At 44.3% G+C, this 23,098-nt stretch overlaps 1 protein-coding gene across 1 annotated transcript in view; it reads left to right on the top strand.

Moving 5' to 3' along the window:
• Positions 1-23,098, top strand: part of GPRC5C (G protein-coupled receptor class C group 5 member C) — a 133,720-nt gene that overhangs the window by 1,291 nt on the left and 109,331 nt on the right. The window lies entirely within an intron of this gene.

Raw genomic sequence — 23,098 nt, 5'->3', positions numbered from 1 at the left:
CTGGTTGTTGGCTTTAGGTAACTTAGCCACCACTCCTTGCTTTGCTCCGTAACTTTTAAAAACACTTCTCGTACTTGGATCTTTTTGCTCTGCTGACTTCACCTGTGGTTTGAGGGCAGACTCTGCCAGGTGCTTAACACACGAGAGACATTAACTGGGGAACTTTCTGCTGCCAAAATCACATGCTGCTCCTCAGAGGCAGACTGCAACAACAACGCGCATAACACTCTCCTCTGTTTGTCCCACATTCACCCCCACAGTAACGCCTTCGCTTTGCAAGGAGAGAATGTATGGTGTGCACCTTGTATCTCATGTATATGGGATCTTTGGAACGTCACAAATCACGGTTCTACCGCCTCAACCCCCAGAAGAAAGGCGGTGGAAAGAAAGTAGCCAGGGGTATTGTAAACTCTGTAGGTGCAGCCTCGCAGGAAGTCCTACCGTGTCAACAGTAGCATCCACGCCCCAGTGTTAGTGGGAGGGGCAAAGATGCAAAATGGTTTATCTTCTACGTTCACGACATTAAAAAAAAAACTTTACGAGCCAAAAAACTGGCAAGGAAGAGACTTAGCGAACTTGTGCAGTGGTGGGAAAAGGTCCCAGACACAACTGAGGGCTGTGAATCTCAGGGCCATGATCTTAAACCACTGCGGTTCAGGAGCAATGCAAGGGCAATTCCTCCCCACTAGAAGTAACGGAGGCAATGTGTGTGTGTGTGTGGGGGGTGGGGGGCGGTGGTATAGGCTGTCATGGTAACACAGATTCCTGCATTTTATTCCCCCAAAACTTGTAATTCATCTTATTTCTACGATTTATCGATACCATCAGTAATAGAAATTCTTGGGCAGCGAAATAAAATGGATTTGTCTACGTCACTCATAATAAAAAAAACAGAGGGAAACGGGAAACCACCACCACTTGGAGCCTGAATGTCCCCTCAGGCCATAGACACATCCACACAGCAACTCATTACCTGCCACAAGAAGTCCACCCTTCATGGGTGTATCATTCAGCTTCAGCGAAGTGTCTAGCCTTTGGCTGTTTCTGCACCAAATGGGCCTTCTGGGTCAAGTCGGGGTGAGATTACATTTCCTCTTTTACATAATCTGTAAACTTTGTCTGCTTTTGTAAAGGGTGAAATATCTTGACTTCCCCCAACTTCACCGACACAATTTAAAGCTTCCCATCTCAATTGCCAATCCTGAGCCTGGACATTGTCATAGTTGTAAGAGAGGTTGGAAAAGCCTTGTATATAGGGGCCATCGCAGTAGAGGCAGTTTTTAAGCGTTTTACACAGTGGTGCTGGTAGAAGCTTTAGACTGGCCGTGGTGCCATCAGTCTTACACCACCCACGTCAAATGGATTGTGAAAAATCCATACCTCACACAAAAACAAGTGTAGCAAATGAGCCCCCATACAGCAGAACCGTGGTAAGGGCGTGGTATCTAACCGACGGTGCATTTTGAAGCAACACTGTTACAAATATAATAATACTAAAGCATGGTGTGGGAGCACTGACATTTGCAGACAGAACATTTTTCATTGAAATGACCGCTAAATTTGCACGGGCATGACGTTTACCTGATAAAAATACATAGCCCACAAACAACGTGTGGAAATAAGGTGTCAGAGAATAATTATCATTTGCACATTACTAAGTGTCTTCTTGATTTGATCCTATTAAAATGTTTGTTTCCATCTCACTTTAGAATTAAAAAAAACAAAGCGCTTCATTTGTGCTTTATTGTCTGCCAATATATTTTGAAATATTTGTGTAGTAGGTTCACAGGTATTTTACATGTCGTTAGAAAAAAATAATATCTCACAGACATTTTTACTTTCGCGCTTCCTGTACTTCATAAATATTGTCACACAGTTCCCTTTAAAAAAAATCGTCTCGTTTAGTATCGAGAATGAAAAGTAAACACCAATCTCCAGTTAAAGGAATAAGCAGCAATTTGACAGAAGACAGAGCCTGACATGTGCCCACTCCACTGTCTTGGAACGCACATCAAAACTTAAAGGCATTTTTATTGCTCGTTCACCTTCTGCACTCTGGTACGGTTATTTCTGGGGGTGCTGCAGCACCCTCAACACCCTTGCTTCCAGCGCCTATAGTTAAAGTACTGGATGCACACTACCTATGTGGTACCAAGGATGAAGGCTTAAATGTGTGACCAACCATTGACCAGGTGAAAGAAGTGAATTTTCTGACCTTTTTAGAACCTAAGAGAATCCTCTTTGAGTCTCAAGGGGAGGTGAGATCCCTGCACATGGAGAGATCAGCTACCAGTCTATTTGAACCTTGGCAAGAAGGTGGCCCATTGTGCCAGTGTAGTGGGTGTCAGATGCAGTGACCAGTGGGCGACCCTGAGAGTAGGTTTGGTTGTTGAACTGTGGACCATGTCACATCTATCCTTCGGAGACGACACATGTAAGTCAAGCAGTGTGATTTTCAAGTCTATGTGTTGCCAAGTGGCTTCCTAGGGAGCCCTGTCTACAAGCTAAAACAGTGTCCAAGTGTAAAGTCACCACAGTCAGCACACATTGTAAGAGGAGAGCAGAGGGGAGAAGTACTTCCTGTAGCAATTTTAGGGGGTGGTAGTCATTCTTTGGGACTGAGTTGACTTGGAGGATAAAGTACGGTCCTAGCCAAGCAGCAACGTTGTAAGAGTGATGCCCTGAGGACGTCCTGGCGGTGCTTATCCAGTATTCATGCCAAGCAGGCGCGGCAGGCAATAATGCAAATAGAACTCAGGAGCAATGCTTTAAACCTCGCTGCGAGAGGTCATCGTACAAGCAGTGCCTTGAGAGGCAATCGTGCACGCGGGATTGTGCAAGGTATGAGCGTTGGAAGGATCGATGGAGGTAACGTCACCCAGGAGTGGGAGAGGCAATAGTGTAAGCGAGAGACACCAAGAGAAGCAATCACGTAGGCAGGAGTGAAAGAGGTAATAGTGAAAGCAGCAATGAGAGAGACAATCAATTTCCTTTGCGTGATAGTGCAAGCAGGCCTAAGAGAAGTAGTATTGCAAGCACCAGTGAGGGAGGCAGTAAAGGACTGAGAAAGGTAATAGCAACAAAAAAGTAAGGAGATCTGAGAGAGGTCACATTACCAGGCTGAGTGAGAGAGGCAATAGTGAAAGCAGGCCTAAGCGAGGAAATATTGCAAACACGAGTGAGTGAGGGAGGCAATAGTGAAAGCAGGCCTAAGCGAGGAAATATTGCAAACACGAGTGAGTGAGGGAGGCAATAGTGAAAGCAGGTCTAAGCGGGGAAATATTGCAAACACGAGTGAGTGAGGGAGGCAATAGTGAAAGCAGGCCTAAGCGAGGAAGTATTGAAAACACGAGTGAGTGAGGGAGGCAATAGTGAAAGCATGCCCAAGCGAGGAAATATTGCAAACACGAGTGAGTGAGGGAGGCAATAGTGAAAGCAGGCCTAAGCGAGGAAGTATTGCAAACACGAGTGAGTGAGGGAGGCAATAGTGAATGCAGGCCTAAGAGAGGAAATATTGCAAACACGAGTAAGTGAGGGAGGCAATAGTGAAAGCAGGCCTAAGCGAGGAAGTATTGCAAACACGAGTGAGTGAGGGAGGCAATAGTGAAAGCAGGCCTAAGCGAGGAAGTATTGCAAACACGAGTGAGTGAGGGAGGCAATAGTGAAAGCAGGCCTAAGAGAGGACGTATTGCAAACACGAGTGAGCGAGGGAGGCAATAGTGAAAGCAGGCCTAAGAGAGGAAGTATTGCAAACACGAGTGAGCGAGGGAGGCAATAGTGAAAGCAGGCCCAAGCGAGGAAATATTGCAAACACGAGTGAGTGTGGGAGGCAATAGTGAAAGCAGGCCCAAGCGAGGAAATATTGCAAACACGAGTGAGTGAGGGAGGCAATAGTGAAAGCAGGCCTAAGCGAGGAAATATTGCAAACACGAGTGAGTGAGGGAGGCAATAGTGAAAGCAGGCCCAAGCGAGGAAATATTGCAAACACGAGTGAGCGAGGGAGGCAATAGTGAAAGCAGGCCCAAGCGAGGAAATATTGCAAACACGAGTGAGTGAGGGAGGCAATAGTGAAAGCAGGCCCAAGCGAGGAAATATTGCAAACACGAGTGAGTGAGGGAGGCAATAGTGAAAGCAGGCCTAAGCGAGGAAATATTGCAAACACGAGTGAGTGAGGGAGGCAATAGTGAAAGCAGGCCCAAGCGAGGAAATATTGCAAACACGAGTGAGCGAGGGAGGCAATAGTGAAAGCAGGCCCAAGCGAGGAAATATTGCAAACACGAGTGAGTGAGGGAGGCAATAGTGAAAGCAGGCCCAAGCGAGGAAATATTGCAAACACGAGTGAGCGAGGGAGGCAATAGTGAAAGCAGGCCTAAGAGAGGAAGTATTGCAAATACGAGTGAGCGAGGGAGGCAATAGTGAAAGCAGGCCTAAGAGAGGAAGTATTGCAAACACGAGTGAGTAAGGGGGGCAATAGAGCGTGCAGAACTGAGAGAAATGACAGCATAAACAGGAGTGAAAGAGATAATATCTCTAGAACAAGTAAGAGAAATAATAGCATAACCAGGATTGAGAGGTACTAGAAGGGATGATGTCGATAGTGAAAGTGAGACAGAGGGAATATTGCCAGCAGGAGGGAGGGAGGAAGTAGTGCATGTAGGACTAAAAGATCAGATTGTAAGCCGCATTGAGAGAAGCAATAGGGAAACAGAACTGAGAAAGGTAAGACCAAAAGCAGGAGTGAAAGAGGTAATACTGCAAGCAGGAGTGAGAGAGACAATAGTGCACGTAGGTCTGAGAGAGGGCATATTGTAGGTGAAGTGAGAGAGGCAATAGTGAAAACAGCTGAGATGTAAGAGCGTAAACGGATATGAAAGAGGCAATACTACAGACAGGTTTGAAAGAGGTGATATTGTAAACAGCAGTGAGAGCCACAGTGGCATGAGCTGGTTCGAGAGTGATAGCTACGCGCAAGGTCGACAGACATAACGCCTGATTTAAGTCTCACCTCTCTACTGTTTTTCACTATCATGTCACCAGTGGACAGTACGGGGTGTGTGCTTTGGGCGAGGCTGATGCTGCCAATGTGTCAATCAATCAGGGATTTGTAGAGTGCACTACTCACCCGTGAGGGTCTCAAGGGGCTGGGGGAAGGGTGGCTTCGGGCAGCTCCGGTCATCCGAAGAGCTAGGTCTGCAGGGTCCTCCTGAATGCTTGCAGAGTGGGGCTTCGTCGGATGCTGAGGGGGAGTTTGTTCCAGGTCTTGGCCGCGATGTAGGAGAAGGATCTGCCTCCCGTTCTGGCTCTGTGGATGCAGCGATCAAATCAGTACTTGAAATGCAAGAATAAAAGTGCAGGTATCCAGTACCAGAGTACACACTTCCTTTTGAGTAGTGATGATACTCGACAATTAAAAGTATTCCTCTCACTCCCATAATGAAGAAGTGCTGGTGCTCAGCACCTGACAGAACCGGCCCATTTGAAGCACTAGATCTGATCAAATGAACAATTGAATCTCAGAGGCCGGTTGAGTTTTGCTAAAAATCTATGTTCTTTCGTGTTTAACTATATTATTATTATTATTATTGCTACAATTTACGAAATGTTATTGCAATGTTATTGTTTTATCATTATTATTAGAAAAATGTATTAATACATTAAAAAAAATTGTTAGCAAATAATAATTGGTAAAACTATATATGATCTACTATACGCATATATAGTTTAGCTCCTATGCCGTAAATGTTAAATCAGATGTATGCTTAATATATTCTGTAACTTAACACTTAAAAACAAATTCGACAAATAAAAGCAACACTCAAGGACGAGAAAGAAAAGCAAGAAAGAATGTATGCTACGAAAAAAGGAGTGTGTATGATGTTGCCATATATATATATTATCGTGCAGTTAAGGGTAGAAGGGTAGGAATATATATATATATATATATATATATATATATATATATATATATATATATATATATATATATATATATATATATCGCTATTATTGTATTTATTGATAATGCTTTTCATTTCCAATCTTACTATTATTGCATTTTTATTGAAGCCTTTTATTATGCATCTCAGTATTATTGCATTTATTGCCGGTGCCTTTTATTCTCTATTTTACCAATATTGCATTCGTTGGTGGTGCCTTTCATTCTCCTCTTCACTATTTTTGTATTAAATGGTGGTGATTATCTCACTATAATTGCAGTGACTATTGGTGGTTTTCATTCTCCTTGTCACTATTATTGCATTCACTGGTGGTGCTTTCACCCTCCATCTCACCAGTGTTACATTTATTGGAGGTGCTTTCATCCTCCATCTCACCAGTGTTGCATTAATTGGTGGTGATTTCATCCTCCATCGCACTAGTGTTACATTCATTGGTGGTGCTTTCATCCTCCATCTCACCAGTAGTACACTCATTGGTGGTGCTTTCCTCCTCCATTTCACCAGTGTTATGTTCATTGGTGGTGCTTTCATCCTCCATGACACTAGTGTTACATTAATTGGTGGGTATTTCACCCTCCATCTTTCTAGTGTTACATTCATTGGTGGTGCTTTCATCCTCTATCTCAACAGTATTACATTCATTGGTGGTGCGTTAATCCTCCAAACTCATCAGTGTTGCATTATTTGGTGGTGATTTCATCCTCCATCACACTAGTGTTACATTAAATGGTGGTGCTTTCATCCTCCATGTCACCAGTGTTACATTCATTGGTGGTGCTTTCATCCTCCATTGCACTACTGATTGTTAAAAAAAAAAAAGAATAACATACATTGCATGGTGACTGGCTGGTAAATGTTTATAGACAGGCCAGCATACGGCTTTCCAGGCAGGTATGATTGTGTATCACCACATTAGTGATGATTTCATCACGCCGATCACAATTCCAAGAAGTCATCGACAAACTATGGCTTGCATTCTATTCCCCTAGTCTGCTGCATACTGCCACTGCCTGAGCCTAAGCCTAAGCCTCCCATTGGATAATTGTAGCTGGGGGCTGGCTCATGACGGAGTTGAGGCAAGGAAGCTGCAAGAGCGCATTTGGAACTTGGGAGTGAGGGCTCTTGAGGGAGAATAAACAAAAGTAAGTGTGGACTTTCCACTTGCTCCGTAGCCAGAGTAGCATATCCTGCAGCCCTGCATTGCTGCTATCCTCAACGTGCTAAGTGCAGTTGTGGACCAACACAACTTTTGTGCACCATGGCATCACCAGTAGAATCTGTGCGCTGCACCCCAGCATGGTAATTGCTGAGCGTGCGCGAGTCCAGTAGGCACCACAGCCATACTTACCGGCATTGGCAGCAATACGGCTGGGGACAATGTCTGTGTTGTAGCAGGCAGGATCACAGCAAGCTGAGCAGTGGATGCCGATGCCGTCGCCATCCCTGGACCCACTAATTACAGGCAGCACTAGCAGTGACATCACCTGCTGTGCTCAAGCAGCCGTCTGTTCCACAATAAACCCAGTTATACCGCACTAATTAATATATGCAAAAAAAGCATTTTAATTTGGTGTACATTTTGTTTTTGCACTCGGTGTAGGAAAGAAAATAAAATACGTCATCTTCCACTTCTTTAGGAAAGACAATAGGAAAACGCAGAGTTCGAAATAGCAGGGACAAGTACAAGCTGACAGGTGTCACAGGCAGCAGCAGTTTTATAGATGAGAGAGACAGCAGGAGTAAAGAGACAAAAGAAACAACAGGAGAGGAGAGAGATAAGACGGAGCTAAGTAGAAGAAAAGGAGAGCAAATCAGATACAAAGAGAAAGCAGCCATGATGTGAAGAAGAGAGCATTAAGAAGAGAGAAGATAGAATGAAAGGATGTAGAGGACAGAACAGGACAGAGGGAAAAAAAGCAGACAAATGATTAAACGGAGACACAGCTAATCACTACTAGAAGAGTGATAGTAAAGAGCCAAGATCAAGGGGAGAGAGAACAGAGCATGGATAAAAGTGAAGAGGAAAAAGGGCAGGGCTTGAATTAATAGAGGGCAATTCAGAAATGCATGGAATAAGGTAACACACCAGGTATGACAAAGAAGATAGAAAACAATTAGAGAGGCAAGAGGAGAGACTCTTAGAGCAAAGACATAGGGGACAGACAACAGATCAAGGTTAGAAGATAGAAAATGAGGCAGTGAGAGTGTTGAAAGTGGGGCTCACCGGAGGAAGAAGTGAGCTGTGGCCTACTTGGCAAAATTTTCCGCACCTGCACTTTTCTTTTTTTACAAATTAAGCACTGTGCAGAGCACACAACTAGACAAGTGATAGAGAGACAAAACATGCACGGATGGGTAACTGATACACAACTAGACAACTGATGCAGTTTACACAAGTAGACAACTGGTGCTGAGATAGACCATGAATATCTAGACAACCGATGCAGCTTACACAACGAGGCAACTGATAGGGAGACAGAGCACGAACATCTAGAAAATTGATGCAGTTTGCAAAACTGATGTAGCTGTGTGGAGTACACAATTGGACTGGACAACTCTTTTAGCAATATCGACCGATGCAGTTATACAACATGTACAACTGACGCCGCTCTACAGCATTCACAAATGGACACCTGATGGAGCTACACACCGAGCTCAGTGGGCCTTGCACCTACTCTCAGGTACATTAATACTGTCGCATGAGACAAAAGCAGCTCATTGATGCAGAGCCGAGCATGCAGAGCAATGCAGCTGATGCACAACTGATGCCGCTCACAGGTAGACGACACATATAGTACATAACTAGACGAATTATGCAATTACACAGCATAAACACAGGTGAACAATGCATAAAGCACAGCATCATGTAAGAGACACTCACAGCCGGTACTCTTCCCTGTACCATTAAAGGCAGGTAGCAGTGACGTGCAGCGGCGTTGCGTGGGTTGCCTGAGCCTGGGGCAAGGCAAGTATTGAACCCCTTAACCTGTGGACCATTAGCACGTCCTGAGTCCAGTTTTGAGACTCTTAACCCCAAGCTTTTATTCTTTTAAAATGTGCGACCCTAAGAATATTGCTCCTGGGGCAACCCCCCCCCCCAATATGGCCCCACCCATGCTACGCCACTGGTAGCGTGGCACCTACCCTGTTTCAAGCCTGTGATCCAGAAAGTCTGGTAGGCTTGTGGCATGTTTCCGGGACGAGGGCTGCAGGGTTGGGCTTTGAGGCACATGCCTGAAATCCCTGCAAGTTGATATGTCAATGGAGGAGTTATACAAATATTAAGCGTCCCAAGAATCTGGTTGGACTGGAGAAGTGTCAGACATTTTTAGTGGCGCTGGAAGGAGGTGTGCAGCTGCTGCTGTAGCACCCCAGTAAAACATCAGCAATTTGAAAAACTGATCAGTGGCGGCTCCTCCGCTAAGGCAGAGAAGTGTCGCTCTACTGCTTTTCGCAGGGGAAAAAGGAAAAATAAAATGATAATAACTCTACGTTATTATCATTTTATTTTCCCTGCTGGGGCAATTCTGCTCTGCTCTCAGATGGTGTGCACTATGTAAGTGCACATGAATTTTTGACCAGCCCTCTGGGGCCGGCTAGACATTCATGTGCACTTTGCATTTTCTTCATGCAGGCTGCATTACATCTTGCATGTAGAACATGCCCAACCTCCCATTCCCTCGCTGAGTGCCGAACCATGGCGCTTAGACCAATCACAACGCTGCATTGCATTAACACCAGGAAGCCCAGCATACGAGAACAGTGTGTCCGCAAGTGGCTGTTGTCATAACAGGGGGTGGGAGTTAGTATCGCAGTCTGGAGACAGCATACAGCAGCACGCAGCATGAGTAGCGCTTGTGAAAAGTGCTTCTAAGTAAATTATAACAAATTAAAGAAGCAGCACTGGGCAGAAAAGCAAAGGGCAGAAAGCTACACTTAAAAAAATGTTCTCTCAAAACAACAGAAAAGTACTGCAAGTGTAAGACACTGTACTTAGCCAGTGCTGCTCTGCTGAAAAACAGAAGTGACCTATCACTGCCTGTACCAGGTAGGAGGCGGCAAAGAAGAGTGAGGCAGGAGTTGAACCAATATTAAGTAGCAGGCAGGAATTGAGTCGTATTATTGATTACAGCAGGGCAACCTCGTGCCACAGTTGCCTTTGTTTGGTCTACAAGCAATTATTTAAAACTCTTGATTACAAGGTACGAGGCAGTTTATGGTCTATATTGCAATTTGTTTCACCTTGCTTTAGAGGTGGGTGAGCCAACAAATTAACAGGGCTTGTCGATTCAAGCGTCTGCTTGATTCTTAAAGGCCCATGCATGAGCCGAGCTCGAAAGAGGTTTGCTATGTAAATCATACAACAAATCACGTAAAATATGATAGTCTTCAGAATTCAGTAAAGTTAAGTTCTTTAAGGTGTTGAGTACATTCTAGTCCTGCACTATGGCGTACTTATTAAAAGTGATAGTTTTTAAACACAAACTCTAAGGAGCCATACCGAGCAGTGCCATGAATGGACTAAATGATAAGACAGTTATGTTAACCCTGTATGTCACACACATTTGTATAGAGCAACGTTAGTCTAATAAATCAAACACTTTATAGGTTTTTGTACAGCTGACAATTGTGAACTCGGATATTTGAAGGTGCTTTCATATGCAATAGAGAAGAAAAAGGAGAGTCAGTCAAATAAAATATTTGCCTCAGATCACACAATTTAGTTAAGCTGCAATTAAGCCAAATGTTCTCGTTCACTTTGTACAAATCAGCTGCTTAACGGGTATCTAGTTGCCTCTCCATTTTGCATCAGATGTTTTTGCTTTGTTTTTATAAACTGTGCATGAGGGTAGGGCAGGCAGAGCCACACAAAAGCTCAGATAGTTATAGTCTCGAGATTCCAACAGGACCTCGAGCAAAGTCAGATCCAGGGTTCAGGCTCAAGCTTTCAGCAGCACTTCCTCCTTTTCCTTGCCTGAACTCCACACTCATTGCCAGCATGATATATATCCCTAAACTGGTAAGTTTTCTTGGTAACTGTAATAGCCTTGCTAATTGTCGATTATCTACAGACCACTCCCTAATGGGAGTTGGGTGCTTAAATCTTACATGCTGCAGTTGTTCATGAAGCATGTATAATCAAGCTAATTAAAAGAGCCACAACATCAGGTAATCATAAATATTGAAGTATTGTTTTGCTGAATTGACCTCAAATTTAAACAAACATGCTCTCAAAAATGGAATCTGCAATGTTCTATGAGAGTTAACCCTGTCTGTTGAGTACTTTTAGTTTGTAATTTCTGAGTAATGAAAGGCACCGAACGAGCAGCATGAGGCATGATGCAAGTTGTGCGTTGCACACCACATTGGGCAAGTGTCAGTGCATTTTCGGGTTTGTGGTCAGTGAGTTTCTTGGGCGTTCTTTCTGAAGAACAGTATTCACCTTCCATGCACCCAATCTGTGCTGTGCATGGCCTTTGGCCATACACAGCAAGGTTGGTGGCAGGATCTGCAGCCAGGCTCTGAATCCAAAGCTTGAAGGCACAGATCCCTAAATCAACCTCATTTAAAAGGTACTAAATTCTGAAACACTTTTTTCACTTTTGTTTTTTATTTGCAGCGGAGTAATTATATTTGCATAGCGCTAATCTAGCCATTGGAACCAAAAAACAAAGGTAAAAAACATTGTAATTTTCAACGCCAGCAGCTCTAAATTCAACAAATGCGAGACCTTTTGCATTGCAAATGCTTGTTGTAATGTAGTGTAAATCCATTCAGTAGTTTTGAAGCTATTAAAAAACCAGATTTAAATATATCTAGGGATGCAAATCCTCCTAGGATCTGACAGATCTCAAAATGAGATCTGATTGGCTGCCAGCACTTCAACCAAGAATTGTCGGCAGCCATCTTGGGACTCGGATTCGATCGAGTCCAAAGACAAAACATTAAAAAATAAGACAAGGGGATAGGGTAGTAATACTCTGACTCCCTAGGCCTGATGTTGGGGGGCCAAGAACTTTTTTTCTTTTAAATGTTCCCCCAAATCCGCAGAGGATCCCTGTAATTGCGGGAAATAGTTTTTTTTAGAAAAACAAGCGTGTGTAATAGTGGGTTGGCCTGGTCCAGGGGGAATATATTAGATAATATTCTAGGGAGGGGGAGGATGTGGTCCCACTTCCAAGGCCGATTACGGCCCCAGGAACCCCATCCCCAGAGTTCAGCTGATTTTGAAAACAGGAAGGGGTCCGCACTGCTCCACTCCCGGGCTGATTTTGTCTTCTGGGACCCTATTCTCTGAGGCTCAGCCAATTTGAAAAATGGGAAGTGGTGTGGCTCAGCCCCCTAGCTGGGCCATGTTAGGCCCTGGAGATCCTATCCCCGGAGGCTTGGGGATGCATCAAAAGGTGAGGGGGACCATGTGGCCCCCCTCCTGTAACCATTAATGACCCTGGTAATCCCATCCTCGATATCTCGCAGTGCCCACCCGTAGGACATAGCAGTTTCCCTGCCCGCACTGGCGCGGGCAGGGCACCTATGATTGCTCCCGCTTGACATGAGTATTTTTCAAGCTCCCGCCAAGCAAGTGTAAACACTCGGTCTGCTCCCAGCGGGCTAAAGCATGAAAAATGCTCCTGGGCCGATGGGAACAAACAATTCATCTGCTGCCGTGCCTGCACAAAAGCAGGCAGGAAAACAGATGAAAAAATTGCTCTCGCCCAGAAGGAGCCGCATTTTTAGTATGTGTGCTTAATATCTACATGCAATGTTAAAAGGGTTGCAGTGACTGAGTTGGTTCACATCAAAAATAAAACAACCTGTGTGTATACCATTTGCTACATAAAGATTACAAACCATGAATATCATGTTCTTATAGCAAGCAGAAAATGAGAATTATTTTATAATAGGAAACAATACCTAATGCTGTTTCTTGGGAAAATGTGATCATACTGTAGCGTGACAAGAACAATACTTGTACCAACTGCAAAGTAATTGCCCAAGACCCTGAGAGAATGATTATGGAAAGAATCAAGAAATCACACCCTTCTGTCCTAAATAAACAAAGAGGAAAAAACACTGTAATGGCCGTCAGCTCCCCCCCTGAAAGTGGATCACAAGATGGCAAATAGTACTGCAGGGAGAATCAAGTGAAATGTGATGGCTCCTCCTTTAAAGATACATTTCATAAGATTAGTGGCAAGATAAAACAACGAGGCAGCACGGAAGTGGATACCTGCTTGTGCTCCCGGTGGACTGCTGAGTGTGCGCTCGATTGGAGTGTATGAATGCTTTTCCAAAGTCTTTATCCAGTGCTTGTACTGCCTTTCAAACCACCACATAAAAAATGTAAATGCTAGTTAAATAAAGAACACATTCTTTTAAGATTGTGTGCATTGAAATTAGTGGGTACAAAAAGAAACCTCTCAGCCCTAGTGACACATAATTCACACATACTTTTTGAAGTTACGAGGCAGCACAGAAGTGGTTGCCTGCTTGTGCCTTCAGGGACTGCTGAGTGCACACTCTATCGGAGCATATGAATGCTTTTTTAATGCTTTTTGGCAGTGCTTGTAGTTTTTGAAGTCCGTTATTAGCTTTGAAATAGGAAACAACCGCAAAAGAAGTGATTGTAAATAGAGCTGAGGGTTTGTTTCCGTGAAACTGCCAGTGGGAGGAGCCAGGGAGGCAGGGCTTTGGTGAGACACAAACACGTCTCACTTCTCACTACATGAGCAGATGCAGGCCAACAAAATAAAAAGTGCTCCAAAAGTATTATAAATGACATGAAGCATAAGACAACATGTAACAGGGGCAATCCATAAGCAGTCTGTATGGGAGGTTATAAAAGTGCAAAAGCCATTTCGCCAATCAAAAGCCAATCAAAAGCCGGAATTTACGAAGGATAGTGAGAGGAGCCAATAGAAAAGATGGGAGGGGCTTGAAACCCATATTCTACATATAGCATGCCTCGCAGAGCAGAACATGCGCTGACTGGGCTTGACCTAGAAAGCACTCTTTCTGTACCTAGATCTAGCTTACTGCCAAATTTGGTATAAATCTGTTCAGCATTTTGGGCTGTAGTTGTGTCTAAAGTTCCTATGGAAAAAATGAATGGGGAAAATGGGTTTTGGTATCCCTCCTTTTCCCAGCCCCCACTTAACTGATCACCCGAAACTTTTCATTTGCAAATGAAACAAAAAGTAGAATTTTTTGGGAAAGTTTTGTGGAATTCGCCAAAGTTATTAGCAACACAAAAAATGCATTTCCTGGGAAAACACAATCCTAACCATAGCTACCCAGTGGCGACAGCCACTGAGTAATTAAGTATTGGTGATCCCCAGTAGATAGTTTTAGTTAAGAGCATGTTTCCATCATAAAAGCAGTTTTTTAACGTGCCTGTAACTTTGGCGCCGGTCGACGAATCTTCACCAAAATTGCCCAAAATTTGTGTTGTTAGGTCTTGTTGTGCATGGAGAGATTCAGAGTGATTCATGAAGCAGGGACTGTGAAAAAGGGGTAGGAATACCCTGACACCCAATCCTTGCTGTTGGGGCCCGTGGGACCCCGCCATGGCAAAAAACTTTTTGTTTTTACATTTCGCCGTGAATTCGCAACAACGTCACGATTATCTGCAATTTCCTTTTTTTAAAGCGCACCTGAATGAATGAATGAATGAATGAATGAATGAATGAATGAATGAAGGATAATTTATAATGCGCGAACTTAGCCCAAAGGGCATCAAGGCGCAGACTAAGACATAGAGTATATATATAAAATTACATAATCAGACAATGAGTGACCGTGAGTTTAAAAGTTTAATAATAGGCCTGAGAGAAGAGCCAAGTCTTCAAGAGCTTCCGGAACGTAGTCAGGGAAGGTTGGTTGGAAAGCTCGGGGGGGAGGTTATTCCACAATTTGGGGGCCAGAATGGAAAAGGCTCTTCCTCCCCATTTCGCCTTTTTGAATCTGGGGCCGCAAGCAAGTTTCTTGAGGATGATCGAAGGGTTCTCTTGGGAGAGTAGGAACTGACCAGGGCCTTTATACCATCGGAGCCAGAGCCGAACACGGCTCTGTTTACCAGACATATAAGCTTAAAGGAAATCCTGGCATGTATGGGTAGCCAATGGAGATCCTTTCTGGCCTGAGTTGCAGATGATCGCCTTGGAAGGTTTAAAACCATCCTAGCGGCAGAGTTTTGAACCATCTGAAGACGATGGAGGGCTTTCTTGTTGATGCCTCCATACAACGCATTGCAATAGTCAAGCCTGGAAGATACCAGGGCAACAGTAGACTGCTTTCGAGTATCAGATGACAAGTAGGGAGCAATCTTTTTTAGCATGCGTATGGTGTTGCAGCAGGTAGATATGGTTCTATTTACCTGAAGGTTAAAGGAGAGGGCCGAGTCAAAAAGAACTCCAAGGTTCCTGGCCGAATTGGTGGGTTGGGGACAATCTCCCAAAGAAGGAGGCCACCAGTCCTTGGACCAGATGTCGGGATTTCCTCCAAAGACTAGGACCTCCGTCTTCTCACCGTTGAGCTTCAAGTAATTGCGCAACATCCACTGAGAGACCGCCTCCATACAAGTTTGAAATTTGGCAGCGGCCTCAGTGATCGGTGAGGTGGTGGAGATGATAATTTGGGTATCGTCTGCATAAGACAGAATTTGGTACCCAAAAGATCTTATCACCTCGGCAAGTGGGGTTACATAGATGTTGAATAACAGAGGACTCAGGGCAGAGCCCTGAGGTACCCCACATTGCACATTATTGGAGGAGGATAGGAAGCCACCAAGTTGGACCCTTTGATGTCTCTGCGAAAGAAAAGAAGACAGGAGACTCAGGGCACTTCCACTCACTCCTATCCCCTTCAGCCGGTCGACCAGGATCGAAGGGGATAGGGTATCAAAAGCTGCCGTAAGATCGAGGAGCACCAGCAGGGTTGTCCGCCCTCTGTCTTTAGAAGGGGATTTACAACTGCCGATTTCCAAGGGATAGGAAAAGATCCCTCATCCCTCATCAATGGCCATATTCATAACTTGTAGGAGGGGAGGGAGAACAGACTCTCTGCAGGCTTTCAAGATTTTCAAAGGGCAGGGATCGAGAGGGGAGCAAGACTTAGTGGCATCGAGAAGGTGATTTAGATCCTCATGCGACAAGTGAGGGAAACAGGAGAGGTTTGGCAGTTTGGAATCAGAATCAGTGAATTCCGTATATGAGGGGGGAGAGGGAGAAGGCAGAGATGTACTATTGACATCTAGTGAGGGATTAAGGGATTTGAGAGAAATGTAAATATCCGAGATTTTAGAGTGGAAGAATCCCGCGATGTCGTCGCAGAGCTCTTGCGACTCATTAACTGATTCAGTCGTTTTGGGAGTGGCCAAGGTGTCAATAATTTCAAAAAGTTCCCTAGAGGATTTCAATGAGGTGGTAATTTTGTTAAAGTAGTTCTTTTTTTCTTCATTGCTAGCTTTTTTATATTCTCTCAAGGCGAACTTATGTGAGTTTTTCCTCAGGGAGTCCGGGTGGGCATACCAAGCTCCTTCCTTCTGTCTACATTTCTGCCGCAATGAACCTGCCCGAGCTTCTCTGTAATTGAGCCACCCGCTGGGTGAAGTTCCATGGGCATGTTAGTTTTTATTTTTAAACAAAGGCGGTGGTGTACAGGGCCCCCTCCAAGGGCTTATTTTAGCCTTGGCATCCATCACCATACAGACACTTACACTCCCACTCACATACCTAAACAGCCACTCACACACTGAATCAGTCACCCATACAGCTACTTATACACCTATTCACTCACCCATAAAGTCACTCACACAGTCACTCACTCACCCATAGAGATACTCCCACACCCACTCACCTACTCATACATATACTAACACATGTACTCACTCACCTGTAAAGTCACTGAGACAAGCACATCATCTCTCATACAACCTCTCTCACACTCACTTATCCATACAGCTACTCACACACCCATTCACTCACCCAAACAGCCACTCACACAACCACTCAATCACCCATACACCCACTTACACACCCATTCATGCACCAGTACTGCCACTCGTGTACCCTGTCTCTCACCCATACAGACACTCATGTACCTGCTCAATCACCCATATAGATACTCAAACAGCCACTCACTTACTCATGCATCCACTAGCACACCCCACTCACCCATACAGAAACTCACACACCCACTCACTCATGTATACAGTCTCTCACATTCCCACTCACTCTTCTTTACACCACTTACACATTACTTACTCAGCAATAGAGGCACTCCCACAGTCAATTGCCTTAGTACATATGTTTAACACTCAGTAACGTTTAGAAAATACTCCCAATCACTAGATGATGTGGCCGGTGATGTCATCAGTGATGGCATTTGAGATGTCATCTGTGATGTCATCAATTATGTCACTGACCATATAATAAAGGATGTAATATGTGAGATCATAAGCAGTGCATTGCGAGTGCGTACGTTATAGTTAGTTCAGCTAAAAACAGACAGGAGATATATATTTATAGTAGTAATATATATATATATATATATATATATATACTAGCAGCCCGTCCCGACATTGTCCGGGAGCAATTAGGCTTCAGGGCACCCGCCCGCCCCAACGTTGTCCGTGGGTCCCCCGGAGCCTTCCTCCATATATTGCAGTATTATACCTCTATGTTTACTTTGTACGCTTTTGTAACCTGCACACGTCACTTTTTCCTCCTGTAATGCAGTATTATACCTCTATGTTTACTTTGTACGCTTTTGTAACCTGCACCCGTAACTTTTTCCTCCTGTAATGCACCGTTTGGCTCACTTTTGTAATGCTCCGTTTGCTTCCTCTTGCTCACGATGTACGCTTTTGTAATCTGCACACGTAACTTTTTCCTCCTGTAACGCACCGTTTGGCTCACTTTTGTAATGCTCCGTTTGCTTCCTCTTGCTCACGATTGTCATTTTTGCTTAATTTTTCCACCGCTCACCACTCCTAACTAAATAAATAAATAACCTACCTCATCTGCCGCTCACCGCTCCTCCCCGCTCCTCACCGCCTGTCCGCCGCTCCTCCCCGCGCCATGTCCGCCGGTCCTCCTCGCGCTCCTGGACGCGGCTCCTCCCCGCGCTCCTCACGTCAGCACGCATGTCGCTTCTTCCAAGGGACTACTTTTTTTCGGTAAATTTTTTAAATAACGTATATTTATTAAGTTTATATAGCCTATGTCCATCTGCACACCCTGACGATTACAGCGATGTATCGGGTGTGTGGATTGGCACAGTGGTTCCCGAGTTTACCCGCCTCAAAGGTTCAAAGTTCTTCCTTTATAATAGTAGTATAGAGATATATATATATATATATATATATATATATATATATATATATATATATATATATATATATATATATATATATATATATATATACATATATATATATATATATATATATATATATATATATATATATATATATATATATATATATATATATATATACATATATAAAAGAAGGTTGCCACTTGCTTGGAAACACACTCGAAGATCAAAGCAGGACCCCATCTTTTTCAGTAAGGTCCTTTATTTCCTTGCAAACCGGCATTCATTTTCAAAAGTTCAGTCTGAAAGGTCCTACACGTTTCGAAGCTCCTGCTTCTTGTTCACGGACCGGCACTGTGATTGATGGCAGGGATTACGTCATCTTTGCAAGTCCCTCATTTAAATGGCAATTACCTGCCCCCAGGTGGGCTGGATCCGGTGTTCAGTTCTTCAGGCATCCTGGGACTTGTAGGTTTTTTTTCGCCACTGTTTTTCCAAAGATGTCTGCCAAATAACCCTGTTTTTTAGTGCAAATATTAACCCTCCAGTGGGTATTTTAAAACATGAAAAAGAAGGTTGCCACTTGCTTGGAGACACACTCAAAGATCAAAGCACCGCAGTGAAAGTATATGGCCTGCAGCGAGATACTGGAATCTCGTAAGTGCGGAAAGACAAAGTCCGTTTTAATATTGAAACTGGATTCCTTTTTGAAATACCCACTGGAGGGTTAATATTTGCACTAAAAAACAGGGTTGTTTGGCAGACATCCCAGGGCTGGGAGGAGTAAGTCAACTGCTATCCTCACTACAGTTCATTAAATATTCTTTGGTTAAATGACGCACTCCTTTCAGAACCTCACCGTTTGAGTTTTTGACTTAAAAGATAGACCACTTCACACGCTATTAACCTCTCAATATGTGCAAGATTGCAAGTTACCCATTGATCAGCAGCAGGCCGCACGTTAATACACCTCCCACTCCCCCCTCACCACCCCTCCCCCCCCGATATTCTCCCCCACCTTTTACCTATCGACCCGCCGCCCCCTCCCTGCCGCCGCTGCTAGCCCCAATCCCTCGGGCTCTCTGGTTGCTGCTGCGTAGTCTGGTTGCTGCGTAGTTAGCTTGATTTCACGGTTTTGCTGAGCTGTAATTTTCCCATCCTGTCATTCAGGGCCCATTAGCTGCTGTGTTTCCTCCCAGAGGTCACCTTGGAGGAGCGTTTGTTGTCACTCGCCTTGCTGCCAGGAAAGGAGAGGCAGATTGTACTGATTGACATGTATTCCAGAGCTGTCTCTCCTCAACTCCCTAAACAGGAGGTGGACTTATACTATAGAGAAATCATTCCCAAAAAGACAGTAGGGCTGGGGAAGGGTCGTCCACATTACATCTACAAAATGGTGGTGTATATTAAAAAGATATTGTGGTTGGGAATGGGTCAGAGACATGTACAACTCAAAAGACTGCGGCCTGTAAGGCCAGTAGGGCTGGTGAAAAGTAATTTTGTTCCAGAAAAGTATGTAGCATTGTGAATAAATGAGGCCCAATTCGGCCCCTAGAGATTTAAGCATGGCAGATTCAGGCTTTGGACTCCCACTGTTTTAAAAATTAATTCAATTTTTGTTTTTAATTACAAAATTAACAAAGCTTTTAGTACACCCACGTTTAACTCATGTGTGCCAGTGCAAGCATTTGCTAGTGAAAAGACGAATAAGTAATTAATGGAAAGAGACGTTTTATGCTTGCAAATGGATTTGGAAATAGTAACTTTGTTGTTATTTCCACATATATACTTGCAATATACGGTTGCAGGTGAGTTTGTGAGTGTTCCAGAGAAAGCATATGAGCAAAAGTAGATGAGCACCACAAACGTGTAAGCTTATCATTATTCATTGATATCATGCAGGTAGTTTCCTACCTGTAAAGATTATAAAATGTTCTCATGTAAAGCAAAAGGCTTACTGTATTTGTCAGTGTACGAATAGGAAGAGAACACCCCCCACATTTAGCTGGGGTTTAAGGGATTAGATTGCTCCATAGGGAAAATATTTTTGGAGTGGTGAAATGAAAACATCTTTAATTTGAAAATGCACACTTGTGTCAAATTTCCGTACCTGGAAATGTCCACATGATGGAATTCCTGCCTGCATACACATTTGATAACTCTAAAAAAACTACACATTTTGTAATTTTCCAGGACTCCTCGTGGAAACTGGAATTCTTTAAACATTGCATAAAAGTCAGAAATGTGCGTCATTCTTTGGAATAATCATAGGAGTCTGACTTGTGGACAAGCACAGGAAACAACAAACTGGTCTGGAGCACATGAAATGCTCCGTCAGCCCTACCAGCATTTCAACCTGCCCTCGGCAGCATAAAGCGGGAACTCTAGAGTGCATCAACCCAGCAATCTCTGAATGGACGGATGCCACCCTCAACATAATAACACGTGTGCATAGATCTAGCGCTATACTAAAGCACATGGTAATGGTGCAAAATGAATGTCTGTCTTTCATACATATTAAGGATTCCATGATAATTGATAAGGAATTATAAAATTAATGTTTGCACATTTTCGGTAAATAATGCATGATTACCAAACAAGATTGCCAAAATTAGGTTGAGGCATGGGCGTGTGAAGTGCAAGAGCGCTCAGTGGGTTCATGCATGATGCAAGGGCCGAGATAGTTTCGTTTAAGCTGGATTTCATATGTTCGGCCTTTCGTTTACATGATTTCCAGAGAAGGAGCGGTGCCCCAGAATTGGGTAATATTTAACGCCTGGTAAGGAAATCATTGCCGACAAGCCAGTCCAGCTCTGGCAGTTTGGGTGGTTGCTATGGAGGCCGCTCCTGGTTTCCACGGGCAACACATCCCCTGAAGGCTACTGGAGTTGGACCAAGGCTCACAGTAGTCAGGCCTTGGGCTCGTCCACCCATCACGGCCTTCTGTAAACAAGCAGCAGGCAGAAACAATCCCAGCATTGGGGAGGAGAGGCAACGAGCGGCTTTCTGAGACCCGTCACTGGGTGTCGCTGTCAGGGTGACCGCAGGTAGCCAGTGCCCGGTTCTTCACAGATATTCCAACTTTGAAATAAAACCTCAATTTGTGAGAGGTGGCGGGGGCTAATAGGAGCCGGGTCAGAGGCGGAGTGCAGCCCCGCACCCATTACTCTTATGAGGCATGAGGAGATGAGGCCATGGAGGGTTTATATCAAGTATTGCCCCCCCCCCCCCCCCCCCCCCCCCCCCCGGAAAGAAAAATACAAACACAAGCTTCCAAAGCTGATTTGGCTGCCGTCCTGAGGAGTTTGCAACCCTTCCTTTCCAGGGGTATCAGCTTTGACCAGCCTCCAAAAAATGAACTGGAAACCTACTGTATGCATGGGTTTCCAGCTCACTATCTCCCACTGCATGGTGCTGTCGCCTCAACAGGAGCAAAGCCGATATACTGACACACGGTGGCACCATGTGTGTTAATAGGTCTGTAACCAACAGCAGCCATTTTGTCATAAATGCACAACTGGCCTTGGCAACATGCTCCTTGGGTGCGTACTCCTTTCATGTTTGCACAAGGGGTTGTGTTTGCCCCCTAAAAGCAAATAAAAGATCTTACTTATGTGCCAGAGCTTGCTCAGCCAGGGGGAGCTGAACAACACCATTAGAGAGCCTGTCTGCACATGACTATGGCTGCTTGAGCTCACTGCATGCACACTGTGTTCTGAAACTGTCCATGTGTTTGTGTTGTTTCATAGTGGCTGCCCATGCCTGGTGACAGCCATGTATCACCTATGGTTGTAGTGTTGTAGTATGGAATACGAGGTACCAGAATACTGTTTCGGCACACTGGGGGTCAGAGGGAAAGAACCCAGCACAGAGGTCTTTGAAGAGATTATCCTTCCAAGGGGATGAACTGTTATTTTATGATGTATATTTTGTCATTCTTTCTGTGCCGCTTCTTAGCCTCCAGGTGGCTGGGCTATGGGTCTTCTCTTCTAGGGAACTTACTTCTACAAAAGAGACTTCAGCACCCCCTTCCAGAGCAAGCACGGTTTCTTCCTTCAAAGCAGCTAAAGGCAGCACCTCTAGCTACCTGAGCCTGAGATCTGAATCCCTTGCACAGCTACCACTCTCTCCAGTCTGCCGTGAGCACTGTCTCCTCAGCAGGCAGCACTCCCTGCTCCAGATTGTTGACCTCCTCGCCGGGCTCTTGATCCAAGTTTGATCCCAACCTGAAGACAGCCAACCTATCAGAGATACTAGCCTTGGATCACAGCCACCATACCTGTGAGTGGATCCTTTCCAGATAATGAGTAGTCCTGAATCAGGACAGGAGCTTCCTACTATTGATTCGCTTCCTGACCAATCAGGCCTTTGAAATGTTTACATTTTGGGGAACTCTTTTATTCGGACTCTGCTTGCCCCCTGCATGACCAATACATGATCAGGATATGCCTTGGAGTCTTTCATCAGAGCCTTCCAATGTTGGCTGCCGTGAAGGACTGAGAAAGTCTCTTGAGTTTCCTTGGCGATCACCTAAATGACCGGCAATTCTCCAAAATAGCAATATGCCATTTTGCACTTCATTGTATACATGAAAGGTGTCAATTGTTACTTCAGATTGTCCAAACCAAGAAGCAAAAAACAATGAAAGCTTAAAAAAAACCTGCTTGGTAATCTTGTAGGTCTTGGTTGAAAATATATATTAATAAAGAAGTTATTAGCAAGGAACGGCCCAGTCAAGCAAGAAGATTCGTAAGTAGATGCAGTAGAAGACCTAACTGCAAGATAGCAAAAGCAAGGACAAAACTATTAGCAAGTGGGCAAAG

Source organism: Lissotriton helveticus, chromosome 7 (genome assembly GCF_964261635.1).
Source record: "Lissotriton helveticus chromosome 7, aLisHel1.1, whole genome shotgun sequence".
Taxonomy (NCBI): Eukaryota; Metazoa; Chordata; class Amphibia; order Caudata; family Salamandridae; genus Lissotriton; species Lissotriton helveticus.
Note: the sequence above shows the minus strand (reverse complement) of the source record. Positions and strands in the feature narration are given on the sequence as shown.